A 22,731-nucleotide genomic window follows, 5' to 3' on the forward strand; every position below is an offset into this window, starting at 1 on the left:
GTCTGCCTCTGCCCCCGCTGTACAGCATCAAGATCCCAGATGGTCCCATTTTCCTTGTGCCAGGCTTTAGGAACAGGCAGGCTTGGTAATTACACTTTCCTAACAAACCCCCACCCCCGTTTGACTCTCTTTCGACTGCATGAAGCAGGAGGTTTCTCCCTGCTTCTCCCCTGCATGAGCACTGGCCTTTGCCTCTGATCTTCTGAAATTCCTTGTGGTGTGAGGGGCCTGGGGAAGCCGGGGGAACGCTTGACCCTCTCGGCATCCTGGAGATTGAGAGTGGGCTTGCTGTCCATGCTTGCCATATCCCAGGAAAAGCCAAGTCCCTCCCTCCTCTCACTTTGGAACTATTAAATTATTAAGTTCCACGGGTTCACTTCTCAACACTGGCCTGGGGTTCCCACCTAGAACCTTTTTTTTTTTTTTTTTTGAGACGGAGTCTCGCTCTGTTGAGCAGTCTGGAGTGCAACGGCGTGATCTCAGCTCACTGCAACCACTTAGAACCTTAATAGCCCCTTCTTCCATACCAGCCCACATCTCACCCTAACAGTCCTGAAGGTCCCTGAAGGAGGAACTTGAAGTGGACTCTGGGCTCTGAGGCCTAGGGATCCAGTCACAAAGGTACACCTATCTGTTCAGGTAACTGCTCCATCGTCCCACTTTCCCCAGCCTCCAGCACCAACTGGGCCCTAGGTTTTCCCAGTGCACATGTCCTGTAATAGAGAGCCACTGTTTTGGCCTGCCCAGTATCCATTTCCCTTGGCACTAGCTTTGGAGATTTGGCTTGGGGCAACTGTTTCAGCTGTTATAATCTTGGTGGACTGTCAGCGAAGGCTACCTCCATTCCCTGGCTAAGGGATTGGCGTGTGACCCAAGCTAGGCCAATCAGATGCTCTCTCCTCCTTGAATCTTTTTTTTTTTTTTTTTTTAAATAGAGATGGGGCTGGGCATGGTGGCTCATGCCTATAATCGCGGCACTTTGGGAGGCCAAGATAGGAAGATCAGCTGAGGTTAGGAGTTTGAGACCAGTCTGGCCAACGTAGTGAAACCACATCTCTACAAAAAATACAAAAATTAACCAGGCGTGGTGGTAGGTGCCTGTAATCCCAGCTACTAGGGAGGATGAGGCAGGAGAATTATTTGAGCCCAGGAGGCAGAGGCTGCAGTGAGCAGAGATTGTACTCTAGCCTTGGCAACAGAGTGACACTCTAACTAAAAATAAATAAATAAATGAATAAATAAATTAATAAAATAAAATAGAGATGTACTCTTGCTCTGTTGCCCAGGCTGGTCTCAAATTCCTGGGCTCAAGGGACCCTTCCACCTCAGCCTCCCGAAGTGCTGGCATTACAGACATGAGCCACTGTGCCTGGACACCTCCTTGAATCTGAAATGGAATGACATGAAAATGGGACCCAGTGTAGTGGCTCACACCTGTAATCTCAGCACTTTGGGAAGACTAGACAGGAGGATCGCTTGAGGCCAAGAGTTCAAGACCAGCCTGGGCAACATAGCAAGATCAGTCTCTATTAAAAAAAAAAAAGAAAGAAAGAAAGAAAAGAAAGAAAGAAACAAAGTAAATGGAATTAATGTATCCCCAAGGCGGCACCATAAAGGGATTGCTCCATAGCCCTTGATTTCACAGTCCTGCTTCCTCCTGTTTCTGGGACAGCCTCTTTAGCATTTTCTTTGATTCTGTGAGCCACCCTCATTTCTTTCTAATACAATCATTTTTTGCTTAAGTTAGCTAGAGTTTTTCTGTCGCTGGAAACCAAAGCCTCCTGACCCATACAAATTTCACCTTCTTAGAGGAGCAGAGGGATGTGCCCTGTGGTGGGCTCATATTTGGAGGCTCTGGCAGGGGTTCAAATCTCGCCTGGTCCTGGAATGAGAGGAAAGAGAGCCCTGCTGCTAGTGGGTGCTGTCACACCTTACCTCAGGGCCCCAGTCTTTGTGGCCTGTTTTGCTAGGATCCACTCCCAGCCTAACCTCCAGGTCTCAACACTCAACCCACAGCCTGAAATAGCTAAGTTTACCCCCATGACTCCCTATCACAAGTGCTGCAAATGGCTCGGGCTGGTGTCATGGTTCTTTTCCACAAATAGCCATCTCATTCCTGTGCTGTGCCCTTGCTCGTGGTGTTCTGGGACACCTTATCTCAGGGTAAGCTGGGCCCCCCATGCCCTCTGCCTCAGTCCCTCCCATGCCTTCAGACCTTAGGCCACATCCTGCCTCTTCTGAACCAACACTTCACTGGGTTCTCTCTGATGTGGGATAGGCAGAACAAGTGATTTGTGTGGTTGAGCTCTGTTTACTTTGTAGACTTTAGTCTTTGAGGACTTGACTACAAGCTCCAAGTGCCTTGTTACTTTTCTTGCTTGGACCTCAGTGTCAAGCACGAGGCTGGGCACACAGTGAATGGTCATGTTGATTTCTCCACCCCTAGTTTGAAAATTGTTCCCACCCTGTGATTCATATTCTTCATTCATTCATTTACACAACGTTTATCAAGCACCTACTAAGTGTGGGTTGTGTCCTAAGTGCTGGAGGTACACACTGAATAAAACAAAGCTGAGGAATTCAAATCTCATGGTGAAGATTTATTGAGAATTAAATGTAGCAGAATGACCTATTGAGGAAATAACCATGTCTAGTTTTTCTCAGCTGCAGGCTCACCTCAAAAGAATGAAAGGCATTTCATCCCTGGGGCGAGGAGCGGGAGAGAGCCAGACTTCATGTCCTTGAAGTGTGGACTTTCTTGACCCCCATGAGGGCTGGTGTAGTTCAGAGTAGAAAAGAGAAGCTGCAAGCAGCAGGATTCCCAGAAGACAACTTCCAAACAGACTTTTTAAACAAAGATTAGGATTGGAGGCATAATGCTTCCCAGATTAAAGCGCGATGGTCTCAACTCAAGAGGGTTAGTTGAAACTCTCAAGACCAGAGAGGGAATGAAGGTATGAATTCCATCGATGGCAGAAACCTGCACTCACGAGGATGTGTCCTCTGAGATGGGAGGACCTAGGAGGAAGAATATGTGGGTGACCACATGTGTGCTAATAATAACAGACAGCATTTAGTGCATACCTACTGTGTGCCAGGAAGCGCTGTGTGAGGCATGTTGTACGTATTCACTTATTTCTCACAAGAACCCTGTGAAGTAGGTACTATTATTGTTTCCATCTGACAGATAAGGCAAAGATAGATAAAGTGAACTTCCTAAGGTTATGGATCCAAGAATCAAACCCAGGCGATCAGATTTCACTGAGGGCCATGTATGCCTATGAGGGCTGAGCACAAAGAGCTGCAGTTCTGGGAGCCTTTGTTCTCAAAGGACACGGTGACTGAACTTGTCACAGAGGAGATGGGACGGCACCCCCCACCTGCAGATGTGCTTCACAGCCAGGCTGGGCATATGTATTAGCTGTGGCAACTGGCCACAGCCAATGGCCAGTACTGAAGGACATGGTAATCTTGGTAAGAAGGGGCTTGTATCAGTTAACCATGGTCGCAGTAATTAGTGTGGTAGAACAATCACAGAATTTTAGCAGCACACGACAGTGTTTATTTAGTGCATGTGTTTGGGGACCAGCTGGAGTTCATTGCTATAGGCCAGCTTTGGCTGGCATGGTTTGGCACCACTCTACGTGTCTCTCATCCTCCTTTCATGACCAGCAGGCCAGCCGGAGGATGTTCATGGAGATGGCAGAAGCACCCCAGCAACAGTCCCAGTGTGCATGCCCATTTTAAACCTCTGCTCATGTCACATCTGCTAAAATACTGCTGCTCATGGCAAGTCACATGGCTGAGCCAAGGCAAGGCATGGAGAAATCCACCCTGTTCACAGTTAGTGGGTAAAGAATGTGGATGGATTACCCTATTACCCAGGATGGGGTGAAGAGATGGAAGCAAAATCTAGCATTCCACAGAACTTAAACTGGATTTAATTTTGATTTCAAAAGACAGTGAAATGCTACGTTATATTGTGGAGCAGTTCATGCTTGTTATAAAATCTATCTTCAGGGACCACAAATTTTACCATGAGAATATTTAAATTTTTAGTTTTTATTTTAGTGAAAATCTTAAAATAACTTTTAGCAAGAACATATTTTGGGTGGTCTAGAACAGCGGTCCCCAACTTTTTTGGCATCAGGGACTGGTTTCGTGGAAGACAATTTTTCCACAGACGGAGGGGAGGTTTTAGGATGAAACTGTACTCAGGCATTAGATTCTCATAAGGAGTGCACAACCTAGATCCCTCGCATGTGCAGTTCACGATAGGGTTCATGCTCCTATGAGAATCTAATGCCGGTTGGAGTGGTGGCTCATGCCTGTAATCCCAACACTTTGGGAGGCCGAGGTGGGTGAATCACGAGGTCAGGAGTTCAAGACCAGCCTGACCAACATGGTGAAACCCCCTCTCTACTAAAAATACAAAAAATTAATCGGGTGTGGGGGCAGGTGCCTGTAATCCCAGCTACTTGGGAGGCTGAGGCAGGAGAATTGCTTGAACCGGGGAGGTGGAGGTTGCAGTGAGCTGAGATTACATGCCACTACACCCCAGCCTGGATGGCAGAGCAAAAGTCCATCTCAAAAACAGGAAAAAAAAGAAAAAAAAAGAATCGAATGCCCCCGTGATCTGACAGGAGACAGAGCTCAGGCGGTAATGCTCACTCACTTGTCCACCGCTCACCTCCTGCTGTACAGCCCAGTTTCTAACAGGTCAGGGACTGGTATCCGTCCGCAGCCCAGGGGTTAGAGACCCCTGGTCTAGAAGACTATGGTAGTTGCCTTACAGTCTTCAGAGCCCCAGTGATCTGCTACAGTGGCGCATTTAACTTTTTTCTTTTTTTTTTTTTTGGAGACAGGGTCTCCCAGGCTGGAGTGCAGTGGTATGATCATAGCTCACTGCAGCCTCTAACTCCTGGGCTCAAATGATCCTCCTACCTCAGCCTCCTGAGTAGCTGGGACTATAGGTGCATCACCATGTCCCTCTATTTTCTTTTTCTTTGATTTTTTTTTTCTTATTTTCTTTTTTTTTTAAAGATAGGGTCTCTCTCTGTTTCCCAGGCTGGTCTTGAACTCCTGGACTCAAGGAATCCTCCCCCATCAGCCTCCCAAAGTGCTGAGATTCCAGGTGTCAGCCACCATGCCCAGACTAGCATTTTGCTTTTCAGTGCAGCTTTCTTAAACCAAGACCTGTAGTCTCACCTGAGAAAAGCCATGCATTTCCAAGGTTGGAAAACTTTGGTGAGAATGATACACAGCAGACAATATATAGGTAAGGCCCAGAGACAGAGGCATTTAAAGGTGAGGGGGGCTAGGGCAGCTATGAGGGCTCCGGGCAGGGTTTATGGTGCTCTGCAGAGAAGCAGTGGTAGCATTTGAATAGGTCTTGAAGGATGGCAGAGTGGGGTCCTGGGGATAATCTCCAGGTTCCTTCTTCTCTGAGTGGATATATCAGATACTTGTCTCTAGGGCTTCTGGACCACAGCCTTGTCCTTCACCCTCACATCTATGCTGCTGGCTACTGGCTGTAGCATTTGAAGAAGAGGCTGAGGAGTATAATGGCTGAGCTTTCTGGTTTTGGAGCCAGGTCAACCAGGGTTCAAATCTTGACTTCAGGACTGATGTGATGTCTCACCCCAGTAATCCCAGCACTTTGGGAGGCTGAGGCAAGCCGATCTCTTGAGTTCAGGAGTTTGAGACCAGCCTGGCCAACATGGTGAAACTCCATCTCTACAAGAAAAAAAAAAAAAAATTAGCTGGGCATAGTGGTGTGTGCCTGTGGTCCTGGCTACTTGGGAGGCTGAGGTGGGAGGATCACTTGAGCCTTGGAAGTGGAGGTTGCAGTGAGCCAAGATCATGCTACTATATTCCAGCCTAGGTGACAGAGCCAGACCCTGTTAAAAAAAAAAAAAAAAAAAAAAAAAAAATCTTGGCTTTGACATTGACTAACTCTGAGCCCTTAGGCAGGTTGCTTGAATTCTTGGAGCCTGTTTCCTCATCTGAAGACGGGAATTATAATACTCTCCTGGGGTGTTTTAAGAATTAGAACTTGGCTGGGCGCAGTGGCTCACTCCTGTAATCCCAGCACTTTGGGAGGCCGAGGTGGGCAGACCACTTGAGCTCAGGAGTTCAAGACCAGCCTAGGCAACATGGCGAAACCCCACCTCTTTAAAAAATACAAAAATTAGTCAGGCATGGTGGAGCGTGCCAGTAGTCCCAGCTACTTGGAAGGCTGAGCCTGGGAGGTGGATGTTGTCATGAGCCAGGATCGTGCCACTGCACTCCAGCCTGGGTGACTGAGGGAGACCCTATCTCAAAAAAAAAAAAAAAAAAAAAAAAAGATTAGAACTTGCCAGTGAAGCCTGAGATTTTCTTCAATGGAACATGTTTGACTTCTGATTTCATTTCTTTAATGGTTATAGGATTATCCAGATTCCTATGTCAAGGTGAGTCAGTTTTGCTAAGTTATATATTCAACCAATTTGTCTATTTCGAATATACCTTCAATTTTATTGGCCCAAAATTATTCACAATGTCCTCTTATTTTATTTCTAATGCCTGTAACATCCATAGCAATAACTTTCTTTTCATTCCTGACTTTGAATATTTTTGCCTTCTTTCAACTTTTTCTTCATCATTATCACCAGGGATTTATCAATTTTCACACAATTAGCTTGTGACTGGCTTAGCTCATCCTCTCTGTGGCGTGTTCTGTGGCATGTTTCTTCAATTTCTGTTCTCCACTTTGTCATTTCCTTCCCTCTACTTTGAGTTTATTTGCTGTGGTTTTTTTCTAACTTATTAAGATAAATTCTTAGCTCATTAATTTTCAATCTTTTTTCTTTTCTAAGATATGCATTTAAGGTTATACATTTCCTTTTGGAGGCTTAAATGAAAAACAAAAATACATTTAAATGCTTGCTCCCAAATGGGCACTCAGTAAATGTCTTATCATCACCATCATTATCATTATGCAGTGTCATATGAGATGGGATCCCAGCACAGTTTGCAGCTCTCTTGCTCTCTGATATGGTATGTATTCACTGAGTGTTCGCCAGGGGACTCTCTGAGGACTCATTCTGGGCCTCAGATCACTTCTCTTTTTGGGTCTTCAGGAGGCTTCCTCCACAGGGTAAGGCAGGGCACAGACAGGAGCATGTGCTTTTGGCCCCATCATCCTTGGGGAGCTTAGGCCTTGTTCTCTTGAGATGGTTGGCAAGTCCATGGGAAGAATGAATTCTAACCTGCAAGCCTTTGGCAAATTATATTTTCTAAAAATGGTCACAATAATATCTCCCATCCCACATGCTCTTCTAGAACTTTGTTCTTCCCCATCAAGAGATAGGGTTTAATTCTCCTCCCCTTGAGTCTAGTGGGCTTATGTCTCCTTTGAAACTAATAAATTGCAGCAGAAGTAATGTTGGGAGGCTGAGTGCTGTGGCTCATGCCTGTAATCCCAGCACTTTGGGAGGCCGAGGCCAGCAGATCACCCGAACTCAGGAGTTCGAGACCAGCTTAGGCAACATGGCAAAACCCCATCTCTACTAAAAATACACAAATCAGCTGGGCATGGTGGCACATGCCTATAATCCCAGCTACTCAGGAGGCTGAGGTAGGAGAATTGCTTGAATCTGGGAGGCAGAGGTTGCAGTGAGCCGATATCACACCACCGCACTCCAGCCTGGGCAACAGAGTGAGACTCTGTCTCAAAAAAAAAAAAAAAAAAAAGTAATGCTGAGAAACTTCTGAGGCTTGGTCAAAAAAGGTGATGTAGTTTCCTCTTTGGTAGCTGAAAAACTCATGATTAGAAACTGAATTACCACATGGGAAGTCTGACTATTCTACAGCCACCATGTTGTGAGGAAGCCAAACCATCCAGAGAGGCCACATGTAGGCACTCCGGCCTGCAGTCCTAATCTTCCAGTCAACCCAGCCCAGGAACTAGACATGTTTTTGACCGAGCCTTCAGTGATTCCAGCCCCAGCTGTTGAGAGACCCACGTCCCTTAAATCTTACCAGCTGAGGCCCCAGATGTTATAGAACAAAGACAACCCGCCCTCCACTGTACCCTCTCCAAATTCTTGACCCAGGGAACCATGAGCACAAAAAAATGATTGTTTCAAGCTCGAAGCTATCAGATATTTTGCTACACAGCAATAGATAATTGGAATGATGCTAATTGTATTGTTTGGTACCCCACTGCTCCATCAGAATCCTTCAGCCCCCACCACATTTCATATTCTGTGGACTTCATGCTTACAGACCCAAACAGAGTTTGCAGATGCAAAGCACAATAAAGATCTTTTGCATGAGTCCTGTGGGAGTGAAGATGGGAATGGAAATTTCTCTGATCCTATCGATTTTCTGGACTGAGTGCTCCTAGGACCCTTGTTCCCAACCTTTCCAAGTCCTAAGAACTCCTTTGTCTCATCAAAAAGCCTGGGTATCCCTCACATGATACTGGTTGTACTTTCAGTACAGCCAATAGATAGCAAATATTTATTGGGACCTTAAACAAGTACCAGGCACTGTGCTAAGTATTTTACATATATTATCCTCATAAGAAACCTGTGATTATCTTTATTCCTATTTTACAGATGTGAAGTGAGGTAGTCAGATTGCCCTGGCAGTCTGTTCTGCATATCAAATGCAGAGCTCACGAAGGGGGGCCTGTACGATGGTATCCGGATATGACACTGCATAATAATGATGATGATGATATTTATTGAGTACTATTACAGGCGCACACCACCACTCCTGGCTAATTGTTGTATTTTTAGTAGAGACGGGGTTTCACCATGTTGGCCAGGCTGGTCTTGAACCCCTGACCTCAAGTGATCCACCTGCCTCAGCCTCCCAAAGTGCTGGGAGTACAGGCGTAAGCCATCACGCCTGGCCGCCATTTTCTTTTCTGCATTTTGATGGCACCTCTAGCAATGGCCACATTGCTTGCTCTTGGGTTCCCACTTTCAAGCAGTTCATTTCCTATACAGCAGCGTCCATGGCTCAGCCATTGATTGTGATTACCACCATTTCCTATTTTGCTTTTCCAGCCTTAGGGCTGATAGTGAATTCCTGTAAATACTGGTCTTTGGATAACCTCATCTTCTTTTTGCTTCTCTACTTCTTCCAAAATGTTTGTTACCAATTCTTCAAATTAAATTCCATCTACTTGAAATACCTAGAGGAATTTCTGATTTTTTTTTTTTTTTTTTTTTTTGAGACAGAGTCTCACTCTGACACCCAGGCTGGAGTGCAGCGGCACAATCTCAGCTCACTGCAACCTCCTCTACCTCCTGGGTTCAAGTGATTCTCCCACCTCAGCCTCCTGAGTAGCGCGACCACAGGTGTCTGCCACCATGCCTAGCTAATTTTTGTATTTTTTGTAGAGTTGGAGTTTTGCCATGTTTCCCAGGTTGGTCTCGAACTCCTGGGCTCAAGCGATCTGCCTGCCTTGGCTTCCCAAAGTGCTGGGATTACAGGCATGAGCCACTGCACCTGGCCTTCTGATTTTTACTAATTGTCTATTGACTAATTTACTTGGCATTACAGAACTTTGCATAATCTGCCATTCAACTCTCCAACCTCCATCTCCAAATCATTCTCCCTTTGCACCTGTTGTTCCAAATATGTACTTAGAATGCTTGTCCCCCAGCACTTTGTAAAGCTGGCTCCTTCCCATTTCTCAGGTCTTGGTGTAAATGACAGTTTTGCAGAACAGCCTTCCCTGTTATCTAGTGTAAACCTACCCCGTACCCAGGGACTCTTATCACACTACTCATTTTTTTTTTTTTAGACCGAGTTTTTCTCTTGTTGCCCAGGCTGGAGTGCAATGGCATGCTCTCGGCTCACCGCAACCTCTGCCTCCCAGGTTCAAGTGATTCTCCTGCCTCAGCCTCCTGAGTAGCTGAGATTACAGGCAGGTGTCACCACACCTGGCTAATTTTGTATTTTTAGTAGAGACGGGGTTTCTCTATGTTGGTCAGGCTGGTCTCGAACTCCCGACCTCAGGTGATCCGCCTGCCTAGGCCTCCCAAGTGCTGGGATAACAGATGTGAGCCACCATGCCTGGCCCACACTACTCTTTTATTGTCTTCACAACACTTACTACTTACCTTATCTAGCTCATTTATTTCTTAACTTGCTTACTATCTGCTTCCAAGGCTAACAGAAACTCTGAAAGAACAGGAAGCATGTCTGTCTTGCTTATTACTGTACCCAGTGTCTGGCACAGAGTTGATGCTTAATACATAGTTTTGAGTAAATGAATGATGGAATGAGTGATATATAAGCCCTCCACCTCCCAGGCCTGAGATGGGTCCCGGCACCTACTGAGATTTTTGATATTGGAGGCTCCCAAGGGAGGATTCCTTTGCCTCCCCTGAGGCAGGACCACCAAGGTCTGTGCCCAGCAGATGGGTCCTGAGCTCTACTTGTGCCTTCAGGCAGGCCCCTCCTAGGCAGTGGGAGGCCTCCTTGTGGCTCTGGTCCTTCTCCTGGCACATCCTAGTCAGCCTGTTTCTTTCCATGCTTCCAGCAGGCTGCAGGGCATTAATGATTAAAAGTGCAAGCCTGCCCAGAGCCAGTATCAATTAGACTACACGCCCACCATGCTGGAAGCTCATTAGCTCCAACAAGCTAGGACCCACTCTCACAAAATTTTTCCCATCTGTGTACTGGATTTGATAGCTACAAAGAAAACCATCAAGACTGTGATAAAATTAATTTTACTGATCATCACATTTTTATCACATAATAACAAGCAGAAAGTTTGTTACATAAATATTTAACTCAAATCATTCCTGATAAGCAGAAGAGAAAAAACACAATGAAATTCATACTGTAATGAATGAAACTGTAAAGAGCCATTATATTTTTCTTCTATGACATTGTGAACAAAATAAATTATAGGGTTTTATGCTTTTTTTTTTTTTTGAGACAAGGTCTCACTCTGTCACACAGGATGGAGTGCAGTGATGTGATCATAGCTCACTGCAGCCTCCGACTCCTGAGCTCAAGGGATTGTCCTACCTCAGCCTCCCAAGTAGCTAGGACTACAGGTGCATGCCACCATGCAGACTAATTTTAAAAAAATCTTTTTGTAGAGATGAGTCTCACTATGTCACCCAGGCTAGGGATCTTATTCTATAGAAAACAAACAAAAATTAATTTTGCTGCTACAGAAGAGAGAAGGCAGCAGGCTGAAGATTGAGGCTTCCTTTACAAGCATGGGCGCTGCACCAGCCCGGTTATTTGGTCCATCTGCCTGCCTTTAGGAAGACCTCGTTTTGGGTTTTAACATCTCCTAGCTTGGAAGTGTCTTCTGAATATCAGGCTGGCTGAAGCAGGCAGAGGAAACAAACAGAAACCGTGGAAACATTTTTAAGAACATTAGGAGTATAATTCCCAACAAGACTTTGAAACGAGGCATTGAGAGAGAGAAGCTGATGTTGGGCTAACATCTGGGCTTGATCAAGCCAGGAAGGGCAGAAAAGTCCAGCAAAAAGCCTGCCCACTCTCAACTCACCAGCAATTACAGGCACTTCCCTAGTTCAGGAACCCCTTGCTGGGGAGCTGGATTGTGGGGATGGGATACTCTGTAACCTCTTGGAGGCCCACAGGCTGACTCATTATGGAGTCTCATCCTTCCATTATTTCTTCCACCAGCCTGGACCACATGGTGAAACCCTGTCTCTACCAAAAACACAACAATTAGGCAAATGCGGTAGCATGCGCCTGTAGTCCCAGCTACTTGGGAGGCTGAGGTGGGAGGATCTCTGGAGCCCGGGAAGTTGAGGCTACAGTGTGTCATGATCATGCCACTGCACTCCAGCCTGGGTGACAGAGCAAGACCCTGTCTCAAAATAAATAAAAAAAATTTTTAAAATATATTTCCTCCTAATTCCCCTACTTCAGGCTAACTAAACCATCCACCATTCTTTTTTTTTTTTTTTTTTGAGATGGAGTCTCGCTCTGTCACCTAGGCTGGAGTGCAGTGGCACGATCTTGGCTCACTGCAAGCTCCGCCTCCTGGGTTCACGCCATTCTCCTGCCTCAGCCTCCTGAGTAGCTGGGACCACAGGCGCCCACCACTGCGCCCGGCTAATTTTTTGTATTTTTAGTAGAAACGGGGTTTCCCCGTGGTCTCGATCTCCTGACCTTGTGATCCGCCCGCCTCGGCCTCCCAAAGTGCTGGGATTACAGGCGTGAGCCACCGCACCCGGCCCTCCATCCACCATTCCTATCTAAGCATTCTACTTTTCCTCTTCTATGCCTTTCTCATGCTGTTCCTTTGCTAGAATACCCTGCCTTCTTCTGTAACCATCCAGATCCTCTAATACTAAGTCATAACTCAAAAACCACTTCCTCCAAGAAGCCTTCTCTGATCTCCCCAACTGGAAAGTCTTGCTCTACCTTTGAACTCCTAATGCCCTGGATCATAAGACTCTGACCACTTCCTTCCTTTCCTTTTTCCTTTTTTTTTTTTTTTTTTCTTTTTGAGATGGTGTCTCACCCTGTCACCCACAGTGGAGTGCAGTGCCGTGATCTTAGCTTGTTGCAATCTCCACCTTCCAAGATCAACTGATCCTCCCATCTCAGCCTCCTGAGTAGCTGGGACTACAGGCATGTGCCACCATGCCTGGCTACTTTTTGTATTTTTTGTAGAGGTGGGGTTTCATCACGTTGCCCAGGCTGGTCTCAAACTCCTAGGCTCAAGCCATCTGCCCACTTCAGCCTCCCAATGTGCTGGGATTACAGGTGTGAGCCATCCACCATGTCTGGCCATGCTTTCTAGTATATGATGGGCATTCATTTATTTCTAACCCTTTGTGATGATTATATTTTCTAGTTATTCACTTCTCTCTGTAAAATATTGCCTCATATTGCCGTGTGACTATCAATACCTCCCTGTGGTACTGATACTTTACCACTCCATTGGTTACCAGTTTGGCCATATGGCTTGTTTTAGCCAATCTAACAAGAATGAAAGTAATCAGAGCAGAAGCTTTAAGAGCTATCACAGTCCCCTGTTTACCATCTGCCATGATAATGGCCTGTGTTCGAATGACGAGACTCTTGCAACAGAGCTGAAACTAACTTGAAGCTGATGAGCAAGAAATCAACCCTTGTTGCTATAAGCCATGAATATTTTGGTGGTGTTACCACAGCATAGCCTGGCAAAAGCTGACTAATACATCTTTACTAAAGTGTAAGTCTTTTTTTTTTTTTTTTAACTTCTAAAAATATTTAAAATACAAGTCTTTTGATGGGAAAGATCACACTGTATTCATGACTTGTCTTCAAGACCTTGGCCTTCCAAAGTGCTGGGATTACAGGCATGAGCCACTACATCTGGCTTTTTTTTTTTTTCAATAGAGCATGATTTGTCTCATCCTTCATGAGCCTAGCACAAAGCCTCACTTAGAGACTCAACAATTGTTTCCTGAGAGAATAATTAAATACATCCAGCACTTACTAAGTGCTACTGTTATAATCCTTTACGTTGTAGTACTGTGAAATTCAGAACACAATTTGACAGACGTCGTCTCACTGAGCCTCAGGACATCCTGGGGAGAGCAGCAGGGGAGAAAGAGTATTATCCCACCTGTCTAACATCTCTGTTTTCTTTGGAACCCACCATTCCATGTGGTTCTGGTGGGGCTGCCAGTCACAATCCCAGCCCTTCTGGTTACAAAGTAGGCATATGACCCAGGTCCGTCCAATCCCAGTATTGAATCCTCTGTACACAATGACTGGACCAGAGACAGGAATATGACCTAAACAGGACCAAGGATCAGAGTGCTTTCCTGAGAGAAGTGGCAGACCCAGAAGGAAGATGTCTAGAGAGAGTCCAAAGTATGAGTGGGAAATTTCAAGAGGACACTTAACACTAGTCTGTAATCCTCCAGCATTCCTCTAATATGTTTACTTTCTCACTCTTCACAACTTATATTTCATACCTCTTCCTGTCTCTTCAGACATCTTTCACTCTTTTTACTTCTCCCTTTCAGCTGATGGTCTCACCTCGTGCCTCACGGAGAAAACAGAAGCAATTAGACAGGTGCTCCCTCATTTTCCTAGCACCAATTCTACTTACCTACCTGCATGCGTATTCAAATTATCTGCCTTTTTTCTTATACGTTGCCACTCCTATCAGTGGCCATCTGCTACCCTAGAACATGCTCAATATCATGCAAACATTTTCTAATATAGCCCAGCTTTAAAACATAAATAAATGACCCTACCCTCTATCTTGTATTGTCACCCAATTTTTCTACTGTGCTTCATGGCAAAACTTTTTTTTTTCTTTTTCTTTTTTATTTATTTTTTTTTGAGACAGAGTCTCGCTCTGTTGCCTCGGCTGGAGTGCAGTGGCACGGTCCCGGCTCACTGCAACCTCTGCCTCCTGGGTTCATGCCATTCTCCTACCTCAGCCTCCCGAGTAGCTAGGACTGGGACTACAGGCGCCCGCCACCATGCCCGGCTAATTTTTTGTATTTTTAGTAGAGATGGGGTTTCACCATGTTAGCCAGGATGGTCTTGATCTCCCGACTTTGTGATCTGCCCGCCTCGGCCTCCCAAAGTGCTGGGATTACAGGCGTGAGCCACCGCGCCCGGCTCTTTTTTTTTTTAAGACAGGGTCTTGCTCTGTCGCCCAGGCTAGGTTGCAGTGGTGTGAACATGGCTCACTGCATCTTCTACCTCCTGGGCTCAAGCAATCCTCCCAAAGTGCTGGGATTACAAGCATGAGCCACTGTACCCGACCGAAACTTCTTGAGAGTTGTGTATAGTTGCTGCCTTCACTTCCTCCCTTGCATTCTCTCTTCAGTGAAGAAAAAACTCCACTGAAACTGATCATCATTAGGATCATCAATGGTCAGCATGCTGCCAGGTCCAAAAGCCACTCCTCAGTATTGTTGACTGCCGCTTCCATCTTGAAACATAATCTCCTCTTGGCTTCCAGGACACCATACTCTTCTGGTTGTCTACCTCACTGGGCACTTCTTCTTTGTCTCCTATGCTGGCTCCTCCTCCTTTAACAAGCTACTAAATGTTGGAAAGTGCTGGAATTCAACCTAGTTGCCTTCCTCTTCTCTATCTACATGTAGTCTCATGACTGTTTTTCTTTTAAGACAGTCTCGCTCTGTCACTCAGCCTGGAGTGCAGTGGCACAATCTTAGCTCACTGCAGCCTCTGTCCCCAGGGCTCAAGTGATTCTCCTGCCTTAGCCTCTCAAGTAGCTAGGAATACAGTCATGCGGCTGGGCATGATGGCTCACACCTACAATCCCAGCACTTTGGGAGGGCCAGGTGGGTGGATCACTTGAGGTCAGGAGTTTGAGACCAGCCTGGCCAACATGCTAAAAACCAGTCTCTACTAAAAATACAAATATTAGCTGGGCGTGGTGGTGTCTGTCTGTAATCCCAGCTACTTGAGAGGCTAAGGCACCAGAATTGCTTGAACCTGGGAGGTGGAGATTGCAGTAAGCCAGGATCACGCCACTGCACTCCAGCTGGGCAACAGAGAGAGACTCTGTCTCAAAAAATAAAAATAAATAATACAGACATGTAACACCATGCTTGGCTAATTTTCTTATTTTTTATAGAGAAAGGGTCTCACTATGTTGCCCAGGCTGGTCTCAAACTCCCGGGCTCAAGGGATCCTTTTACCTTGGCCTCCCAAAATGCTGGGATAATAGGCGTGAGCCACTGCATCCAGCCCCCACTAGTGTTTTACTGTGATGGCAAAATTAGTACTTCCAAACTAGACCTCTCCCCTGAATTTCACCTTTGTATACCTATCGGCCTACTTGACCTACCCTTTGACATCTCTTATGTGTTGAATTGCATTCTCTAAAAAGATATATTGAAGTCCTAACCCCCAGTACCTGTGAATGTGACCTTATTTGAAAATAGGGTCTTTGCAGATATAATCAAGTTAAGATTGCCATTGATTTTGACTTGGTGTAAAATAGATTGATATATAAGAAAATAATCACACTGGGTTAGGGTGGGCCCTAAATCCAATATGACTGGTGTTCTTATAAGAAGAGGAGTGGTGGTGCACACCTATAGTCCCAGCTACTTGGAAGGTGAAACCAGGAGAACCACTTGAGCCCAGCAGTTCGAGGCTGCAGTGAACCAGGTTCACACCACAGCACTCCAGCCTGGAAGACAGAGTGAGATGCTGTCTCAAAAAAAAAAAAAAAGCTGAGCGCAGTGGCTCACACCTGTAATCCCAGCACTTTGGGAGGCCGAGGCGGGCAGATCATGAGGTCAGGAGATTGAGACCATCCTGATTAACATGGTGAAACCCCTTCTCTACTAAAAATACAAAAAATTAGCCAGGTGTGGTGGCAGGCACCTGTAGTCCCAGCTACTGGGGAGGCTGAAGCAGGAGAATGGCGTGAACCCAGGAGGTGCAGCTTGCAGTGAGCTGAGATCGCGCCACCATGCTCCAGCCTGGGTGAAAGAGCGAGTCTCTGTTCCCCCCACACAAAAAGACGAGAAACATAGAGACAGAGACACACAGGGAGAATACCAGGTGAAGATGGAGGCAGAGACTGGAGTGATGTGTCCGTTAGCCAAGGATTGCTGGCCACTACCAGAAAATAGGAGAGAGGCATGGAACACATTCTCTCTCAGAGTGTCCAGAAAGAATCAATCTGATAACACCCTGCATTCATACTTCTGGCTTCCAGAACTGTAAGAGAATACATTTCTGTTGTTTTAAGCCACTTAGTTTGTGGTCATTTGTTATAGCAGCCGTAGGAACCTAATACAACATCTAATAGGCATCTCAAAAAAAAAATAAATTCTTTTTTTGAGACAGTCTTGCTCTTTCACCCAGACTGGAGTGCAGTGGCATAATCATGGCACACTGCATCCTTGATCTTGTGGGCCCAAGCGATTCTCCCAACCAAGCCTAGGAGTAACTGAGACTACAGGTGCTTGCTACACGCCTGGCTAATTTTTTTTTTCTTTGAGACAATCTTGCTCTGTCGCCCAGGCTGGAGTGCAATGGCATGATCTCAGCTCACTGCCACCTCCGCTTCTGGGGTTCGAGTGATTCTCTTGCCTCAGCCTCCTGAGGAGCTGGGACTCCAGGTATGTGCCACCATGCTGGGCTAATTTTTATATTTTTAGTAGACAGGGGATTTCACCATGTTGGCCAGGGTGGTCTCTAACTCCCGATCTCAAGTGATCCGCCCGCCTTGGCCTCCCAAAGTGCTGGGATTACAGGCGTGAGCCATTGCACCCTGCAGCATCTCAAATTTAACATGACCAGAATGTAACTTTTTGTTTTGTTTTAAATTTATTTCAATTTTTGTGTGTGTGTGTGACGCAGTTTCCCTCTGGTTGCCCAGGCTGGAGTGCAATGGTACACTCTTGGCTCACTGCAACCTCTGCCTTCCAGGTTCAAGGGATTCTCCTGCCTGAGCCTCCCAAATAGCTGGGATTACAGGTGCCCACCACCATGCCTGGCTAATTTTTATATTTTTAGTGGAGACGGGGTTTCACCATGTTGGCCAGGCTGATCTCGTACTCCTGACCTCAGATGATCCACCTGCCTTGGCCTCCCAAAGTGCTGAGATTACAGGCATGAGTCACCACACCCGGCCAATTTTATTTTTAGTTGACATGTAATGATTGTTCATATTTATGGGATACACAGTGATATTTTGATATATGTATACAATGTGTAATAATCTAATCAGGGTAGTTAGTATATTCATCATGTTAAATATTTATAATTTCTTCATGTTGTGAAAATTCAAAATATTATCTTCTAGCTTTTTGTTTTGTTTTGTTTTGAGACAGGATCTTGCTCTGTCGCCCAGGTTGGAGTTCAGTGGAGCGATCATGGCTCACTGCAGCCTCGACCTTCCAGGCTCAAGCAATTCTCCCACCTCAGTCCAAGCTTCAACCCTCCCATCTCTATTATTATTTGAGATGGAGTTTCTCTCTTGTCACCGAGGCTGGAGTGCAGTGTCACGTTCTCGGCTCACTGCAACTTTCACCTCCCAGGTTCAAGTGATTCTCCTGCCTCAGTCTTCTGAATAGCTGGGATTACAGGCATGTGCCACCATGCTCGGCTAATTTTGTATTTTTTTAAATAGAGATGGGATTTCACCATGTTGGCCAGGCTGGTCTCGAACTCCGGACCTCAAGTGATCCACCAACCTTGGCCTCCCAAAGTGCTGGAATTATAGGCAAGAGCCACTGTGCCCGGCCAAATTTAGTTAATTAAAAAAAAAAAAAAAAAAAAAAGTTTTTTTTGTAGAGTTGAGGTCTCATTATGTTGTCCAGGCTTTTTGAAAATGTACGCTAAATTGCTGTTAACCACATTCACTGTACAGTGCTAGAGAACACTAGAACTTATTCCTCTCATCTAGCTGTAACTTCGTATCCATTAACCAACCTCTCCCTCTCCTCCCCTCCCCATACCCTTCTCAGTCTCTAATAAACACAACTCTTCTCACTTTCATGAGTTTGAGTTTTTTTAGCTCCCACATATGAGTGAGAACATGTGTTATTCCTCATTTTGTGTCTGACTTATTTCACTTAACATAATGTCTTACTGCAAATGACAGGATTTCTTTCTTTCTTTATGGCTGAATAGTATTCCATTGTGTATATTTAGCACATTTCCTTTATCCATTCATCTGTTAATAGACATTCAGGTTGATTCTGTATCTTGGTTATTGTGAAGAGAGTTGTAGTCCACATCGGGATGCAGATATCTCCACAATTTACTGATTTCCTTTCTTTTGGTTATACCCGCAGAGGGATTGCTGGATCATATGGTAGTTCTATTTTAGTTTTTTGAAGAACCTCCATACTGTTCTTCAGAGCTGCTGTACTATAATAATTTACATTCTCACCAGCAGTGTACAAGCATTCCCCTTTCTCCACATCCTCCCAACTTATGTTATTTTGTCTTTTTGATAAAAGCCATTTTTAGACTGGGTGCGGTGGTTCACGCCTGTAATCCCAGCACTTTGGGAGGCCAGGAGTTTGAGACCAGTCTGGCCAACATGACAGAACCCTGTCTCTACTAAAAATACAAAAACTATCGGGCGTGGTGGCGCACAACTGTAGTCCCAGTTACTTGGGAGGTTGAGGCAAGAGAATTGCTGGAGCCTGGGAGGCGGAGGTTGCAGTGAGTCGAGATTACACTACTGCACTCCAGCCTGGGTGGCAAAGCGAGACTCTGTCTCAAAAAAAAAAAAAAAAAAAAAAAAGGCCATTTTTACCATGGTGAGATTATATCTTCTTGTGGTTTTGATTTGCACTTCCTTGATGATAAATGATGTTGAGCATTTTTTCATAGACTTATTGGCTGTTAGTATGTCTTCTTTTGAGAAATATCTATTCAGATTCTTTGTCCATTTTTCAAAGGAATTTTTTTTTTTTTTTGCTGTTGAGTTTTTTTGAGTTTCTTACATATTATGGAATGTTCCTTGTTGGATGAATAGTTTGCAAATATTTTCTTCCATTCTACAGGTTATCTTTTCACTCTGTTGATTATTTCCTTTGCTGTACAAAGCTTTTTCGTTTGCTGTGGTTTGTCTATTTTTATTTTTGCTGCCCATATTAGTCTGTTCTCACACTGCTATGAAGATACTACCCGAAACTGGGTAATTTATAAAGGAAAGAGGTTTAATTGACTCACAATTCCACATGACTAGGAAGGCCTCAGGAAACTTACAATCGTGGAGGGTGAAGGGGAAGCAAGGCGTGTCTCACATGATGGCCAGAGAGAGAGAGCACAGGGGAAATGCCAGACGCTCATCAAACAACCAGATCTCGTGAGAACTCCCTCACTACCATGAGAGCAGCATGGGGGAAACCACTCCCATGATCCAGTCATCACCTCCCACCAGGTCCCTTGCTTGACATGTGGGGATTACAATTCAAGATGATATTTGGGTGGGGACACAGAGACAAACCATATCACTGCCTATGCTTTTGAAGTCTTACCTGTAAAATCTTTGCATAGCCCGTTGTCCTGAAGCATTTCCCCCATGTTTTCTTCTGATAGTTTTATAGTTTCAGGTCTTATGTTTAAGTCTTTAATCCATTTTGCGTTGATTTTTTTTTGTTTGTTTGCTATTGTGTGTGTTTTGGGTTTGTCGTTGTTGTTGTTGTTTTAGAGACAGGGTATAGCTATGTTGACCAGGCTGGTCTCAAACTTATGACTTCAAGTGATTCTCCCACCTCGGCCTCCTGAAGCGCTGGGATTACAGACCCAAGCCACCGCATGTAGCCCATTTTGAGTTGAAAGATAGGGGTCTCGGCCGGGCGTGGTGGCTCAAGCCTGTAATCCCAGCACTTTGGGAGGCCGAGACGGGCGGATCACGAGGTCAGGAGATCGAGACCATCCTGGCTAACATGGTGAAACCCCGTCTCTACTAAAAAAAAACACAAAAAACTAGCCGGGCGAGGTGGCGGGCGCCTGTAGTCCCAGCTACTCCGGAGGCTGAGGCAGGAGAATGGCGTGAACCCGGGAGGCGGAGCTTGCAGTGAGCTGAGATCCGGCCACTGCACTCCAGCCTGGGCGACAGAGCGAGACTCCATCTCAAAAAAAAAAAAAAAAAAAAAAAAAAAAAAAAAAAAAAAAAAGAAAAGAAAGATAGGGGTCTCATTCTTCTACATATAGATATCCAGTTTTCCCAGCACCATGTTTTTCTTAATTTTTGAGACCGGGTCTCACTCTGTCACCCAGGCCAGAATGCAGTGGTGCAATCATGGCTCACTGAGCCTCCACCTCCTGGGCTCAAGCAATCCTTCTACTTTAGCCTCCTGAGTAGCTAAGTAGAGACAGGATCTCACTGTGTTGCCCAGGCAAGTCTCAAACTCCCGGGCTCAAGTGATCCTCCTGCCTTGGCCTCCCAAAGTTCTGGGATTACAGGTGTGAGCCACTGTGCCCAGCCCCAGCACCATTTATTGAAAAGACTATCCTTTCCCCAGTGTATATTCTTGGTGCCTTTTTTGAAAAGCAGTTGGCCATAAATATGTGGATTTATTTCTGGATTTTCTATTCTGCAGAACAGAACTTTTATCATCACCTCTTCAAGTCTGCTAGACTAGACTTTCCCCCAAACCCTCCTTCTACTCTAACCCTGGTCTCCTTTTCACATAGCAACCAGAGTGTTCTTTTGAAAATAATTTTGATCAAGTCCCTCAGTGTTTAAAACCCATCAAAAGTCTCCCCATAATCCTTTGGATAAAATTGAATTTCCAGGGGGCAGGGTGGCTCAAGCCTGTAATCCCAGCCCTTTGGGAGGCTGAGGCAGGAGAATTGCTTAAGTTTAAGAGTTGGAGACCAGCCTGGGCAACAGAGTGAAACCCTGACTCTATTTTATTTTTTTAAGAAAATTTCCTTTCTTGGCCTATAAATTCATTCATCATCTGGCCTGTATAGAAAACAAAAACAAAAACTATTTCTCTTTTTCCCTCCCTTCCTTCCTTCCTTCCTTCCTTCCTTCCTTCCTTCCTTCCTTCCTTCCTTCCTTCCTTCCTTCCTTCCTTTCTCCCTTTCTTTCCCCTTCCTTCCTTCCTTCCTTCCTTCCTTCCTTCCTTCCTTCCTTCCTTTCTTCCTTCCCTCCTTCCTTTTGACAGAGTCAGTCTCTCTCTCACTCAGGCTGAATGCAGTGGCACAATCTCGGCTCACTGCAACCTCCTATCTCAGTCTCCCAGGTAACTGGAACCCCAGGCATATGCACCACCATACCTGGCTTTTTCTTTTCTTTTCTTTTCTTTTCTTCTTTGTATTTTTAGTAGAAATGGGATTTTGCCATGTTGCCCAGGCTGGTCTCAAGCTCCTGAGCTCAAGCAATCCACCAGCCTCGGCCTCCCACAGTGCTGGGGTTACAGGCATGAGCCACCGTGCCTGGCCCCAACTGTTTTTCTTCTGCTCTCATACCACGACAACCATCACAGAGGACTTCTGTACCAAATATGTGGGAATTTCTTTCCACCAATAAGCAAGCAGTGAGTTCTACAGTGGACACCAACTGAGTGTCCTCTAATTCAATTCAATTCTGACACTATTTATCCGGAGATAGCATCAGATTCCTGAGTTTGAAGGCTCAGTCCCTAAGACTGCATCCTCTTCCAATGCCAATTGCAAGCCCCAGGTTGTTTCACCTGTGCTTCTGACTGACCCCACCCCCATCCTTGGGTTTGATTAATTTGCTAGAGTAGCAGTTTTCTGCTAGGACTCAGAGAACACTTACTCATGTTTACCTATTTATTATAAAGGATATTACAAAGGACACAGATGAAGAGATACATTGGGCGAGACATAGGAAGGAGTGTGGAACTTCCGTGCTTTCCCAGGGAGCGCCACCCTCCAGGAACCTCCATGGGTTCAGCTGTCTAGAAGCTCTCTGAACCCTGTCCTCCTGGGCCTTTTATGGAGACTGCATTGGATAGGCATGATGGACGCATGGACAGCCATGTAGAACTGTGGTTGGACAAGAAAGGGATGATCTAATGTTAACAGACTGAGTGGGGAAACCCAGCAAAGCCTGTCTGTTCAGATTCTTCTTGGCCTCTCTGCAGCCTTTCTTCTGAAATGAGGGTCTTATGGCCTACAGTCAGACAAGGTAGGTCAGAGAATTTCTTTACAGCCAGCTCCAAGATAGAAAGGTGGGTAGGATTTGAGTCCTGCCTTGGAGAGAAAAAGGAGCAAAGTGAAAGGAGGGCAGGAGTCAGA

At 45.4% G+C, this 22,731-nt stretch overlaps 1 long non-coding RNA gene across 2 annotated transcripts in view; it reads left to right on the top strand.

The window, feature by feature from the left end:
* LOC135971432 (uncharacterized) overlaps window positions 1-22,731 on the top strand; it is a 110,606-nt gene that overhangs the window by 58,320 nt on the left and 29,555 nt on the right. The window contains exon 3 of one of the 2 annotated variants that reach the window (XR_010587641.2): window positions 17,829-19,252. The exons of the other annotated variant lie outside the window; for it this stretch is intronic. This is a non-coding gene — a long non-coding RNA (uncharacterized lncRNA). Of the gene's footprint in view, window positions 1-17,828; window positions 19,253-22,731 lie in introns of those variants that run through there. 2 annotated transcript variants of the gene reach the window in all.

This window comes from Macaca fascicularis, chromosome 6, assembly GCF_037993035.2.
Source record: "Macaca fascicularis isolate 582-1 chromosome 6, T2T-MFA8v1.1".
Classification (NCBI taxonomy): Eukaryota; Metazoa; Chordata; class Mammalia; order Primates; family Cercopithecidae; genus Macaca; species Macaca fascicularis.